This window comes from Alexandromys fortis, unplaced genomic scaffold (assembly GCF_014885135.2).
Source record: "Alexandromys fortis isolate MF-2015 unplaced genomic scaffold, M_Fortis_MF-2015_v1.1 scaffold_0, whole genome shotgun sequence".
NCBI classification, from domain to species: Eukaryota; Metazoa; Chordata; class Mammalia; order Rodentia; family Cricetidae; genus Alexandromys; species Alexandromys fortis.
This window is the reverse complement of record NW_026067949.1, coordinates 3,817,316-3,831,834: the sequence shown is the minus strand read 5'-3', so window position 1 is coordinate 3,831,834 and position 14,519 is coordinate 3,817,316.

The following is a 14,519-nucleotide window of genomic DNA, read 5'->3' as shown; positions in this document are numbered from 1 at the left end:
GAGATTTTGCCGACCTCAGCTTGAATAAGCTGGAGCTTGCCTCCTAAGAATGGGAGACTTTAGGGTGCAGCAGTATCTCTGTACTGAAGCTACCTCTGGTTAGACCTCCCAGGCCCTAGCTGAACTGTGGATTTATGGACCATGCTTTACTGTTACTGTTTTAAACATAGCATTAAACATTTATAAAATGTTTACGGCGATAAAAACCATTGCAATACAATAAAGACAATCATTGAACTGCGGGGTGACTGACTATGAACCAGCCATTGACACAGACGTGTTCATGAAAGCCGTTCTACCGTAGCTGATACTTGCTATATGCACTGCTAAAGGCAGCCATTACTTCATGTTTTGCATTTCATTTTTATTTCCCTAAGTGATCACTTTCTCAAACATTTACTTCGTACCACATGTTGGAATTCATATATATTAAAAGGTATAATCCCTATATCTACTATACTATGAGAAATGTCTTATCATTTCCACTAACAGAAAAATAGGCTGAGTCTCTGGAAAGTTCAGCGAATTGATTAAGTCTACAATCATTAATTGAAAAGTGCGAGAGCCAGGCTTTGACTTCACGTATGACCCAAAGGTCAAACGAGGTTTCTTCCTCTGTACTTCCCTGGCTCTTTCAAAGGGAGCACTTTTATCTCTTATTTATAGAGAAAGACAAGGAGTTTTCCTAAGATTATTCAATTAACACATAGAAGACTTAAACTTTGAACCTTGGACCCACTGACTCCCAAGCCCCGACTTGCAAACATACATTAGCAATAAATATGTCTGAAACAGAGAACATGTTTATATCTATGTGCTTTCTTTGTTTTAGAAACACGTTCTGTTCTGTTTGGGTGTTTTAAAAGTCCATGTTTTGCAAACTTCAAGCAGTAAGAGAAAGCAGGTTGGGAAGGCACTGGTAAGGCTGGCTGCCCGGAAAAACCAGCTGGGAAGCTCAGCACTGTCAAACTTATTCCAGCTTTGAAATTAGCAGTGACTTCTAAACCTTTTGAAGTAGCTGGCATAGGATCCTACACTGGGAAAACAACCATGACAGGGTAGCAACAGCAGGCATGAGCTTCCACATAGTCTCCCTTTGGCCTTGGCACTGGGCAAGGATGGAAGGGAGGTAGAAGCATCTTAGCAGGAAGCTCCTAGCTGATGTGGGTTGCCAGGAGGACCCAATTATCCTTCTTTTTTCACCAGCAAAAGCCCAAGCAGAAGAAATGAATTATTTGTGACAATACCCAAAGCCACTGACAGCTTCTGAGACCACCCTGTGTCTTTTGCACACTGAGTTGACAAGACTACCTTGAGAGGCTATGATGCAAGAGGCTTCATAGAGTTTAACCTTAGAGCAGAGCTTGGTTAAATTGTACTGTGCTTCTCCACCTGACAGTCAAGACACCCATCACATTCTCTGAAGCTTTAATAACCACCCTTGGCCAACAGCTATGACTAGGTTTGGAGTATAATTTGCTTTTGAAGCTGTTGACATGTCCTGGAATTTCTCTCTCTTCAAACAGAACTTATCTATCCACGACCCACCCATCTGTCATCCACCCAACAAGCTAGCATCATATGGTTTTCCTACTTTGTGTCTCATTTCTCCAGATGCTGGTACCACTGATCCTCAAGTAAACAAGGTCTCCCTTCTCCTCGTGGTGCTCAAGTTTTGTGATAGTATGCAGACACGGAGTGGAAATTTCAGGAATGTGCCGAAGGTACCAACATAGCCCAGTTGCCAAGGAACTCTCTTAAAATAATCTAATATTTAAACATGTACATACACACACTTTAATTAACATGAAAATAATTTCAACCTGGAAATCTCAACCTAGTTGCATTTCATGATGTTTTTTTTCTTGCTGTTGAAGAATCTTTTCTGTTCAATTACATATCTAAAGAGGAATTATAGTCTTCAAAAGCTCGTGGTTTCAGAAGATTCTGCTTTGTTCTTTTAAAGAAGAGACAGCCTATAAGCAGTTAGCTAAATTCTCTGATAAAGGATGCTTATGTCATAACTGGAGAGATAGATCAGTGGTTAAGACACAGGCTGCTGCTTCAGAGGACTTAGGTTTGATTCTAGCACCCACATGAAGGCCCACAACTGTAACTCCAGTTCCAAAGGATCTGACTTCTTCTGGCCTCTGAAGGCACTGTACTCACACAGTGCACAGACACACATGTAGGCAGAAGACCCATACACATAAATTATAAAATATATCTTATTAAAGAATGCTTGTCGACTATAAAATGCTAAGCCTGTATGTTTATATACATGCATGTATGTGTGTGTCTGTGTTGTGTGTGTCTATGTTTCTAGGCATGCGTGTGTGCACATATAGTCATGATGTAAAGAGACAAATAAGTACCACTTCTTTCCTGTAGATGCAGTGGGTCCTCTATTAGCTCATATCCCAACAGCATCCCACCAGGATGTACCCACAGTATCTTACTGTAAGGACAATTTCTGTCTGATTTTTTTTTTTCTGTATCACATTTAGGAACACCAGAAGTGCCAAAAGGGTAAGGTATCCAGGAACTACCTGGGGACTGTAGTCTTCAGCTAATATGGGTTTAAGGAAGGGTATCACAGTACATGAGCCTTGTGGGCAGAATCCCTCAGAGCCTATTCTTCAGCACAGCCCAGAGTTGCCTACGGAGTGCTGAGTCTTTCAGTCATTCATCATTTATATCCCGGCAATGCTAAACCATGCACGGTATCCCATATATGGCGGTTCTCCAGTTGTTCCTATACTGGGCAGTCCTAGACCCTTGTGTTATCATCATAAACAAGGTTCCACAGTCTTCATTTATGCTGTCTAACCACCATTTTTGGGCCTTCTTTGTCTTATCCTATGTACTCCTCCAAGCAGTGCTTTCTTCGTCATTCATTCTCATAACATGGCTGAAGTATCTCAAGCACTGTTACCATATCTTGTAGTTCACTTCCTTCTGTAGATGGAGATGTTTCTTAATGTCACTGTCATGCCGTATATCTCTTTGAGCGAAGCCTAGAATCCTCCTGAGACATGTCGTTTCAAAGCTGCTGTTCTGACGAGCGTTTCATTGTCCAGTTTTCAGAGTTGTAAAGAAGACAGCTCAAGACAAGTGTCTCATATACTTGTAATGTTGTTGTTGTTGTGTGTCTCTTACTGACCAAACCTTTACTAGTGCCTGGAATGCAGCTCTTACTATCCCTATCTGCCTCTGATGTCTGAAATAGTTCTTTTCTTTGTAGTGAGGTTTCCTCCCAGATAGACAAAGTTGAGTGCTTGCTTGACATTCCGATTCTTTATTACAATGTTAAAATCCTTGTGTACCCTTCCCATGTGTTGTAGCTCAGTCTTCTAGATGTTTCCTCATCTTCATCGATTCAGACCATGAAGTCCAATATAGGCAAGCTCAAGTAAAGGCCTTGCAGTAGCTAGCGTATAAACAGACCCCCTTTTTTGTATCTGTTGAGGTTTGTTTTGTTACCCAGTATGCAGTCCATTTTTGAGAAGGCTCCATGAGGTGCTAAGAAGAAGGTATATTCTTTTCTGTTTGGATGGAATAGTCTATATATGTCTGTTAATTCCATTTGAGTCATAACATTTGTTAGTTCCCTTATTTCTCTGTTATTTTTTTTGTCTGACTGACCTGTCCAGGGGTGAGAGTAGAGTGTTGAAGTCTCCCATTATTAGTTTGTGGAGTTTAATGTATGATTTAAGCTTTGGAAGTGATTCTAAAGCTTTTACATATGAGGGTGCCCTTATATTTGGGGCATAAATGTTCAGAATTGAGATTTCCTTTTGTAAGATTTTTCCTGTGACTAATACAAAATGCCCTTCTTTGTCTCTTTTGATTGATTTTAGTTTGAAGTCTATTTTGTTAGCTATTTGGGTAGCTACACCAGTTTGTTTCTTAGGTCCATTTGATTGGAAATTTTTTTCCCAACCCTTTACTCTGAGGCAACTCTGTCTTTGAGGTTGAGGTGTGTTTCTTACATGCAGCAAAAGAATGGCTTCTGTTTATGTATCCAATCTGTTAGCCTGTCCCTTTTTATAGTTGAGTTGAGTCCATTTCTATTAAGGGATATTAATGTCCAATGATTGCTATCTCCTGTTAATTTAGTTTTCATTGTTGGTGATTTTAATTTGTGTGTTTTCCCCTTCTTTTTTGCTATTTTCCCTTGCTTACTTGCTATTGTGAGATAATCAATTGTCTGTGTTTTTGTTATGCAGCCAAACTTCCTGGGTTGAAGTTTTCCTTCTAATACTTTGTGTAAGGCTGGGTTTGTGGCTAGGTATTGGTTAAATATGGTTTTATCATGGAATATCTTTTTTTTGTCCTTCTATGGTGATTGAAAGTTTTGCTGGGTATAGTAGTCTGGGCTGGCATCCATGGTCTCTAAATCTCTGCGTAATGCCTAACAAGTACACTCTGACTTCCATTGTCTCTATTGAGATGTCAGGTATAATTCTGATAGGTCTGCCTTTATATGTTACTTGGCCTTTTTTCCTTTGCAGCTCTTAATGTTCTTTCTTTACTCTGTATGTATTCTGCTATTTATGTTTGCATTTGTGGTTCCTGATCATTTTCTCATGATTTCTATAATCCCCTTGGTTTGTGTTTTCTTTATTGTCTTTATTTCAGTTTTCAAGTCTTTAATAGTTTCTTTCATCTGTTTGATTGTTTTTTCTTGGTTTTCTTTAAGAAATTTGTTAATGTCTTCCAATTTTTTGTTTGTCTTTTCCTTCATTTCTTTGAGTGAATTTCTAGTTTCCTCTTTAAGAGTCTCAAACATTCTCCTGAACTTATTTTTTAGATCATTTTTTTTTCTGCTTCATCTGTATTTGGTTGTTCAGGTCTTGCTGTTGTAGGGTCACTAGATTTTAATTGTGTTGTATTGTTCTTTGTGGTGTTATGTGTGTTCTTATCTTGTCTACTCATCTTTTCCTCTAATTGGTGTAGTTGGGGCTGTCTAACTCTGGTGATTAATCTTCCAGGTGCCAGTGGATCCAAGGCTCAGATGGTTGTTCCTCATGGTGCAGTCAGTGCCACAGTTCCAGTCATCCTGTTAGTCACTCCGTGTTCCTGGAGGTAACTCAGTGCTCCCAGGGTTTGTTCTACTCCCGTGGAGTTCACTGTCTCATGACTGCTCTAGCCTAGGTTTCTGGCTCAGACCTGTTTCTGTAAATGTCCTTGTCAGGATATACTCCTACAGAGGTCTCTGGCTTGGGCTTGGTCCTGCAAAGTTCTCTGGCTCCAATATACTCCCTCAAAGGTCCCAAACTTGGGTGTGCCAGGACCCGCCAAGGAACTAGCTCAGGCCTACTCCTTCAGAGGTCCCAGACTCACTCCCAGACCTGCAGAGGTTTCTGGCTCCTGCCTAAACCCTTGGACGTCCCAGACTCAAGTCCAGACCTGCAGAGGTCTCTGGCTCTGGCCCACTTTCTCAGCAGTTGCTCCCCTGTACCTGCTCCTGCAAAGTTCACTGATTCAGGCCTGCTCTGGCCTATGTCACTGACCCAGTCCTGCATCTGCAAATGTCCCTGGTCTGGATCTGCTCCTGCTCCCATGGAGTTCACCATTCCATACCCACTCCAGCCCAGATCACTGGCTCAGTCCTGCTCTTATGGAGTATGCTGCCTCAGGCCTGCTCTGGCCTAGGTCGCTAGCTTAGTCCTTGTGTGTCCTATTGTAACCTGTTGAAATAGGAGCGGCAGGGCTGCGTCCCCGGCACCCGGCCGCCCGCATGGCTAGCTTATGCCCAGAAATAATTACACGGAAACTGTATTCTTTTAAACACTGCCTGGCCCGGCTAGTTTTAGTTTCTTATTGGCTAGCTCTTACATATTGTTCTAACCCATTTCTAATATTCTGTGTAGCCCACGAGCTGGCTTACCAGGGAGGATCTTAACCTGTGTCTGTCTGGAGCGGGAGCATCATGGTGACTCCTCGACTAAGCTTCTTTTTCCCAGCATCCTCTTCTGTCTACTCCGCCTACCTAATTTTCTGTCCTATGAGGGCCGAGGCAGTTTCTTTATTATTACAAGACCCACCTCCATCAGTAACCCTTCTAATTTCCTTTGGAAGATGCTTGTCCAGGACCTCAAAACAACTCATTAGCCATCTACTCTTACACTGATGCTCTGATTTCCAAGTAGTCTCACTTCTGCCTCTCTCTATGACTCATCTTTTTCTTGAAGGTGAGGAGAGATTAACCTAAATTACTCCTAAGCTAGAAGCTTAATGGAGCAGACATTTATTAACCCACAGATAGTTTAATCACCAGGCTTCTTGGCTTTACTTGCAAATGCCTGTGAGTTTACTATTCCTCTCCCTCTACTTTTATGGCTATCTGAAACTAGAAGGATTGTTTGATATGTAGTACTCTTACTCCCACTTTAACAGACACTTTATCTGATTCTAACATTGCAGTTCATGATGATGGATGTAGGTTCAGCTGTCATTTGTCAAGACTTTCAATTATGGACATGTGAGAAGTCTAGGTGACAGGGTGGGGCAAAACAAAACTACTTTCTGTGATTTTTTTTTACAGTGGCTATGTATTATTTGACCTTATTATGTTTTGTCGGACTTTGCTAAAAGAGGCAGATGATATCAAACTTATTCTCATTCAACCTTCAAAAGTTTGATGACATTCATCTTAGTGATTACTTTATAATGAGCCATACAGTGTGCTTATTTCTTTATATTCATATACCATCTGCACTACTATGCATAATGTGTTTTAACTTATTACTTTTAAAACATAACTATATCTAAAATAAAACTATATTACCTTCTAGTAGAAAGCCATGTTTGCTTTGAAAGTTATAGAAATAGAAAATGAAGTGAAAATTTTTTAAAAATGAAGTTACTATTTTAGACTCCACACTTGTGTAAGATCATACAACCTGTGATTTTTTTTTCTGTACCTGACTCATTTTACTTAGCACAATGGTCTCCGCATCCATCAAGGTTATCACAAGTCATGCAATTTTAGTCTCTTTTATAGTTGAAGGGTATAACATGGTGTACAGGTACATCCTTCACTGTCTTTATCTTTCATTAGCTAGTGGGCACTTAGATTGTTTCCTGGATAGTGTGAACAGTGCTGCAGTAAATCAATAAATAAAAGGCTACATGTTATTTTAAAACATGTTACCCGTAATTTTTTCATAATGAACTACTCTATAATAATAATAGGCAAAAAACAATGACTCAAAGCAGGAACTGACAGACAGTAATTCAGTACCATTGTCATGGTTGATGACCATAACAATAAAAGCTGCCAAGGACTGAGGGGTTTCTGTACAGCAGGCATACTCCTAATCACTGACATTTTCTCAGAAGTGACATAAATCACTATTCCAACTTTTCATAGGAAACTGAGGTGCCCAGAAGAAATGACAGCCCATGAGTGATAGTGAAGTCCACATTAAACTGTGTGCATCTTAAGGTCCCGTTAGTCACATATAGCTCAAGTTTTGGGTGTTGCTGTAGCAACCAGCTGAGGCAGCTGTCATTTTACAGCATTCCTTTCTGAATGTTCCATAGCATGTTTTGGTGTGCCTCCTTCCCGTGATTCTAACACCATGGTACACCCAGTTGGTTGCCTAGGCCCAGCAGTCCAGACAACTGGAGGACTAGTGCCCTAGGAGGAAAAACTGACCAGAGGGAATGTGAGCTGATTCTTCACTATTCACTCCCTGGAATGTTAAGAGAGGTGTTTTATACATTTTCTTGAAGAACAGGACAAACTTGTATTTCCAGTGCTACTGGTAGAACTCGGGGCTTTGTGGATGTCAGGCAACCACTGTGAGCCACAACTTCAGCCTCGTTTTCTCTTCAGATTCATTTATTAATTGTTGTACATAGTTCTGGAGAAGAGTGACACACTCACACACAATGTGTAGTGAGAAAAGGGGTCAATTACTATATATTCCACCTAATACATTTATTGTGTATGTTTTGAGAATATTCAAGATTTATCTTGCTCTTTGGAAGAATATAATACATTATTATTGCTATGGTCACACTACTATTATGCTATAGAACAAGAGAATATTTTCTCCCGTCCAGTTGTATTTTTCTGGACCCACTTCTATCCTCATCTTCACTCCTCACAACCTTTGGAGCCATTGGATGTTCTCTACTGCACCGAGAACAGTGTTTTAGTTTCCATAAATAAGTAGGATGAGATATTTATCTTTATATGTAGTTCCCTTAATATAATATCATTTACTCCCATCCATTCTGCTGTGAAAGAAGTTCATCATTCTATATATGTATTACATTTTCTTTATCCATTCATTGATGGTCATCTAGGATGTTTCATGTCTTGATTGTTTTGATAGTGCTAAAATGAACGTGGAGTGGTGATATCTCTTCAGTGTGCTGATTTTATTTCCTTTAGATTCATACCTAATAGTGGGATTAAAAGATCAAGAAGTAGATCTATATTTAGCTGTTAAGAATACATTAAGCATTCAACTAGCAACATAAAATACATTAAGAATCCAGTTAAAATAAGAAAATATTCTAAGTGACTTTTCTCAAAAGAAGTCTTAAAAAGGCCAATAGATGTATGAAAAGGCTCATTTTTGCTCATTATCAGGGATATGTAAATATGCTGGCTAGTTTAATGTCAACTTGACATAGCTAGAGTCATTTGGGAAGAGGGAACTTAAATTGAGAAAATATCTCCACAAGATTGACCCATGGGCAAGATTGTGGGTGCATCTACTTGATAATTAATGTGGAAGAACACAGCTCACTGTGTACAATGCTACCCTTGGATTGGTGGTATTGGAGTGTATAAGAAAGCCAGCTGAGCAAGGAACACTCTTCCATGTACTCTGCTTCAGTTTTTGCTTCCAGGTTACTGCCTGGAGTTCCTGACTTTCCTCAGTGATAGACTGTATCATGGAACTGTAAGCTGAAAAAACACTCTCTTCTTCAAGAAGTTTTGGGTCATGGTATTCTATCACAATGATAGAAAGACAGCAAATAAAAGATACAGTGAGACAGCATCTCATCTAGTTAGAAAAATTAAAAATCAAGGAAACAAAAACAACAAATGCTGGTAAAGAAGTAGAGAGCAAAAATTTATTATAGTTGGTGAATGAACAATTTAATTCAGTCTGTATGTAAAACAGGAGCTATACTTCCTACTGACCATCCTCCTTTACTATTTATCTTCTTCTTTTCCCTCCCTCTTACTTCCTGGGATTCATAATGAACAATGTTCATGCAGGTATTTACCTTTGAATCCTTTCCGAGGAACCAAGGGTATGATTGCTTAGGCTTATTTGATCCCAAAGCTCATGTTCAGGTCATTGTGCTCTTTTGATTCAAGGTATTTTAGGTTAAAGTTAAATGAACTAAGCACAGGTAGTCAAATAGTCCATGCTCTCATTCATGCATGGGAGCATTCTATTGCATGGTGGAATGACTGCATTTTACAAGTCAAATGAGCTCTAAAGAGTGACAGGAGAAGTTTATGTACTCTCAATAAAAAATGATTGAAGGAAGTGGAAATATTAGTTACTTTAATCTGATAATTATGCATTTGATGAATTTATCCAATTATCATGATATACTTTGTAAATTTGTACAACTGTTAATTTGGTACACATGTATCTCACATACATATATATGCATAGTGTATGTGTATTCATGATGATTTGCTTCCTTGGTTGGTTGGACACCGATAACCTATAGCCTTTTGGCATCCTGGTGATTCATACTTTCCCTTTTCAATTTCTCTAGCTCAAATCCTAATCTTCAAGCTCTGTTCTATCAATGAGATCTCTAGACAATTCTTTCTTCTTTGTCCTTTTAGGGTATTTTTTTTCTTTTTGCTACCTTCTATTCTTCTACTTCCTGTCCTCTCTTCTGGCCAACTACTATTCTTTCAGAATTGAGTCCTTTTGGTATTGTAAGATTCCTCTTTTTCCATTGCTCTCAGATGGGACTAAGTCTGTCTTTTATATAACACTCTGCTGTTATACCTTACATGTTATACCTACCTTACATGGTAACATTCTCCTCTGTGGCCTCTCACTGGACCAAGTTCAGAGTCTCCTCTAGAGAAGGGAGGAGTAAACACTCACTTTATGGCCAGAGAGATCCCCAGAGGAGACATGACATTCTGCAAAGCACAGAAAGTATGAAAGACACAACAGTATCTTGCCCACTGACAGTGTGACTGATCACACAGTCTAGGGAGGGAAGTGGGCATGATTGAGCAGACAAGCTGAGGCTGGATGTCAAGGGTTGTCCTGCTGATGAGGTTTCTTTCTTTTTTTATTTTATTTTATTATTTATTTATTTATTTATTAAATATTTCTGTCTCTTCCCCACCTCCGCCTCCCCTTCCCCTCCCCCTCCCCCAATCAAGTCCCCCTCCCTCGTCAGCCCAAAGAGCAATCAGGGCTCTCCGTCCCGTGGGAAGTCCAAGGAAAACCCTCCTCCGTCCAGGTCTCGTAAGGTGAGCATCCAAACAGCCTAGGCTCCCACAAAGCCATTACATGCATTAGGATCAAAAACCCATTGCCATTATTCTTGATGTCTCAGTAGTCCTCATTGTCCGTTATGTTCAGTGAGACCTGTTTTAACCCAGGCTTTTTCAGACCCAGGTCAGCTGGCCTTGGTGAGTTCCCGATAGAGCATCTCCATTGTCTCAGTGTGTGGGTGCCCCCCTCGCGGTCCTGAGTTCCTTGCTCATGTTCGCTCTCCTTCTGCTCCTGATTTGGACCTTGAGATTTCAGTCCGGTGCTCCAATGTGGGTCTCTGTCTCTGTCTTCTTTCATCGCCTGATGAACGTTAATATTCAGGAGGATGCCTATATGTTTTTCTTTGGGTTCTCCTTCTTATTTAGCTTCTCTAAGAACCCTAATTATAGGCTCAATGTCCTTTATTTATGGCTAGAAACCAAATATGAGTGAGTACATCCCATGTTCCTCTTTTTGGGTCTGGCTTACCTCACTCAGGATAGTGTTTTCTATTTCCATCCATTTGCCTGCAAACTTCAAGAAGTCCTTGTTTTTTACTGCTGAGTAGTACTCTAATATGTATATATTCCATACTTTCTTCATCCATTCTTCAATTGCAGGGCATCTAGGTTGTTTCCAGGTTCTGGCTATTACAAACAATGCTGCTATGAACATAGTAGAGCATATATTTTTGTTGCATGATAAGGCCTCTCTTGGGTATATTCCCAAGAGTGGTATTGCTGGGTCCATGGGTAGGTTGATCCCAAATTTTCTGAGAAACCGCCACACTGCTTTCCAGAGTGGTTGTACAAGTTTGCATTCCCACCAGCAATGGATAAGTGTACCCCTTTCTCCACAACCTCTCCAGCATAGGCTATCTTTGGTGTTTTTGATTTTAGCCATTCTGACAGGTGTAAGATGGTATCTTAAAGTTGTCTTGATTTGCATTTCCCTGATCGCTAAGGAAGTTGAGCACTGATGAGGTTTCTTTCACATCAAAGAAACCCAATTTGAGATGGTTTAGCTGAAATATGGGTCAATTTGTGTGGGAAAGAATGGAGATGGTCCCAGAGCATCTGGACCCAAACAAAAGTTCAAGGTGTACTTGTGCTTCTGTGTTGGAATTCTTGTCTTACTCTCAGCAGAGTTCAGGCAGCTACCACATTTTTCCCTTTTTGTAAAGATAGAATGAGGAATTCCAGAAGAACAAGGGTGTCCTTCTTAGTGAGGAATACAGAGAAGTGTGGAATTATTTGTCTTCAACCTGATGACTTGAAATAGAAATGATGTTTTCTATTATTTCAGTACATTAAAAAAAACTGGTTGGTTTCTTTTAGGTTGACATCTTTCTTTATCATCAACCACAGTGACTGGTGGGTGAGAAAATCTGACTGACTCAAAACTTGAGCCATTTACTTACCAGCGTCTGAGGTAACAGGATTTGTTTACAGAAATGTTCCTACTCAGACCTAGACCAAATAACGTGTCTAAAGTCTTAATTGTCATACAGAAGAATCAGAAGTCTTTCTCAGGTTCTCGACAGGTGTAACATGAGGGCCTGCTTGTTGGGGTTTCTGTCCTGTCCCGTTCCCATAGTTGTTAGGCCCCAACGAAAATCACACAGAGTCTACATTAGGTATAAACTGATTGGCCCATTAGCTCAGGCTTCTTATTAGCTCTTATAACTTATATTAACCCATTGTTCTTATCTATGTTAGTCACATGGCCCGGTACCTTTTTGGGTGAGGCAGGTCACACCTTCCCTCTCTAGTGTCTGGGGCAGGACTGTCCAAGGGAGCTTTCTGCTTCCCAGAATACCCCTGTTCTCATTGCCTCACCTCTACTTCCTTTCTGTTTTTTTCTTCCTATACTTCCTGCCTGGCTATCAGCCAATCAGCGTTTATTTAAAATATAATTGACAGAATATAAATGATTGTCCCACCCCAGACAATGAATTGTAAAGCAAGATGTATGGTTTCAGAAGTCAAATGAGATACTGGGTGGAAATGTGGTTGAGCAGTGGGAGGGTGGGGAGAAGGCAGGAAATGCAGATCCATTGAAACATTAATACCAGGGTCTAAGTAACATCAGAATTGCACATGGGTTGTGAGAATGTGGGAGGATGAAGGAAAAAACACCCATGCCTTCCATGTCTTTCCCATGAGGCTGCAGGGGAAATTTGCATATTTTCAGTGAGGTGTGAGTAGAGCTATGGTCTCTGTAGAAATAGGGAGAGTCTTCTCCCGTTCTGCTCATTTCAAGCTCTGGAAACCTACAAGTTCCAATTCTTTTCCTTCCCACAGGAGCAGTGGGCTGGTAAATGTCAGAGGACAGGCTCCTTGAGATTTCTGTGGTGTAGATACACCCAGCGTGGTTGTTACCCTGACAGCACAGATTGCAGAGTTGGGGAGAAATGTGTACATTTTAGGTGCTTGTGAACTGAGAGCCACAACCTCACCAGACAGACACAGCTTAGAGCGTGGAGGAGAAGAAAATCTATCTTATTAGAGTTTAGTATACATGAGCTCCTTCCCAAAAACCATGTTAAAATCTTAACATCCATTATCTTAGAACACTGATTTATTTATGATGTGGGAGTGGTTTCTTACTAATAAAGAAACTGCCTCGGCCCTCATAGGACAGAAAATTAGGTAGGCGGAGTAAACAGAAGAGAATGCTGGGAAAAAGAAGCTGAGGGAGAGAGTCGCCATGATTCTCCCGCTCCAGACAGACGCAGGTTAAGATCCTCCCTGGTAAGCCAGCTCGTGGGCTACACAGAATATTAGAAATGGGTTAGAACAATATGTAAGAGCTATCCAATAAGAAACTTGAACTAGCCGGGCCAGGCAGTGTTTGAAAGAATACAGTTTCCGTGTAATTATTTCTGGGTATAAACTAGCCATGCGGGCGGCCGGGTGCCGGGGACGCAGCCCTGCCGCTCCTACTTCAACATATTTAAAAGTAGAGTCATAGAGACAGTTGCTTAAGATGAAGTCATAGTGTAACAATGTGAGATCCTTCTCCAGCATGGCAGGAGTTCTTATAAGGATGTAGCAATGTGGAGACAGAGACACAGGGAAGACAGAAGAGTGATACATTTGCTAGCTGAGGGGCTCAGGTAGCTAGCTGAGATGGTAGAGGCAAGGAAGTCTAATTCCCTACTAAACCTTCAGAAGAAATGTGACCTGCCAGCATTTTGACCTGACTTCTAACCTTCAAAAGTACTGGTCAATGGGTTTCTATTAGATGACACATTCAATTTACTTTTTATCATTTTATGTATGTTTGTGTATATGTGTGTCTGCCTGTGTGAGTTTATATGTACCACATGTGTTCAAAGAGCCCATGTAGGCCAGGAAAGAGTGTCAGAGCTCCTGTAACTGGCGTCTGAGGTGATTGTGAGCCACCATGTGGCTTCTGGCAACTAAATCAGGGTTCTTTGTAAAAGCAAGAAGTTTCTTCAAGGACTCGACCACCTCTTCAGCACCATACCTAGGTTGTTTTTAAAAAATAGATAGTTTGTATAACAACCTTATCTATTTTACATATGGGTATGTATGCACATGTATGCCATTCTACTTGTATGGAGATCAGAGAAGAACTTGTAAGAGTTGGCTTTTATTTTTAACTTGGTGAGGCATATCACAGGTTTGTTTTTTTTGTTTTTTTTTGTTTTTTTTGGCTTTTTGAGACAGTTTTCTCTGTAGCTTTGGAGCCTATCCTGTCACTCTGTAGACCAGACTGGCTTCGAACTCACAGAGATACATCTGCCTCTGCCTCCTGGATGCTGGGATTAAAGGTGTGCACCACCACCTCTGGCGGCTTTGTACTTTCTTATGCTGTATGCTGCCTAGTTTGAAATATGACTGCCCTTGGGCAAAATCCCTACGTGCTCGTGTTTTCTGTTTCCAGTGAACTCTCGCTTCACATATTTCCACCAGTGAGATCAGATTACAGGAACCTAAAGACATCAGCTAAAGTGAGCACGGTGTCATATTCTTGTAATCAAAATGTTTGGGAGGTGGTGGC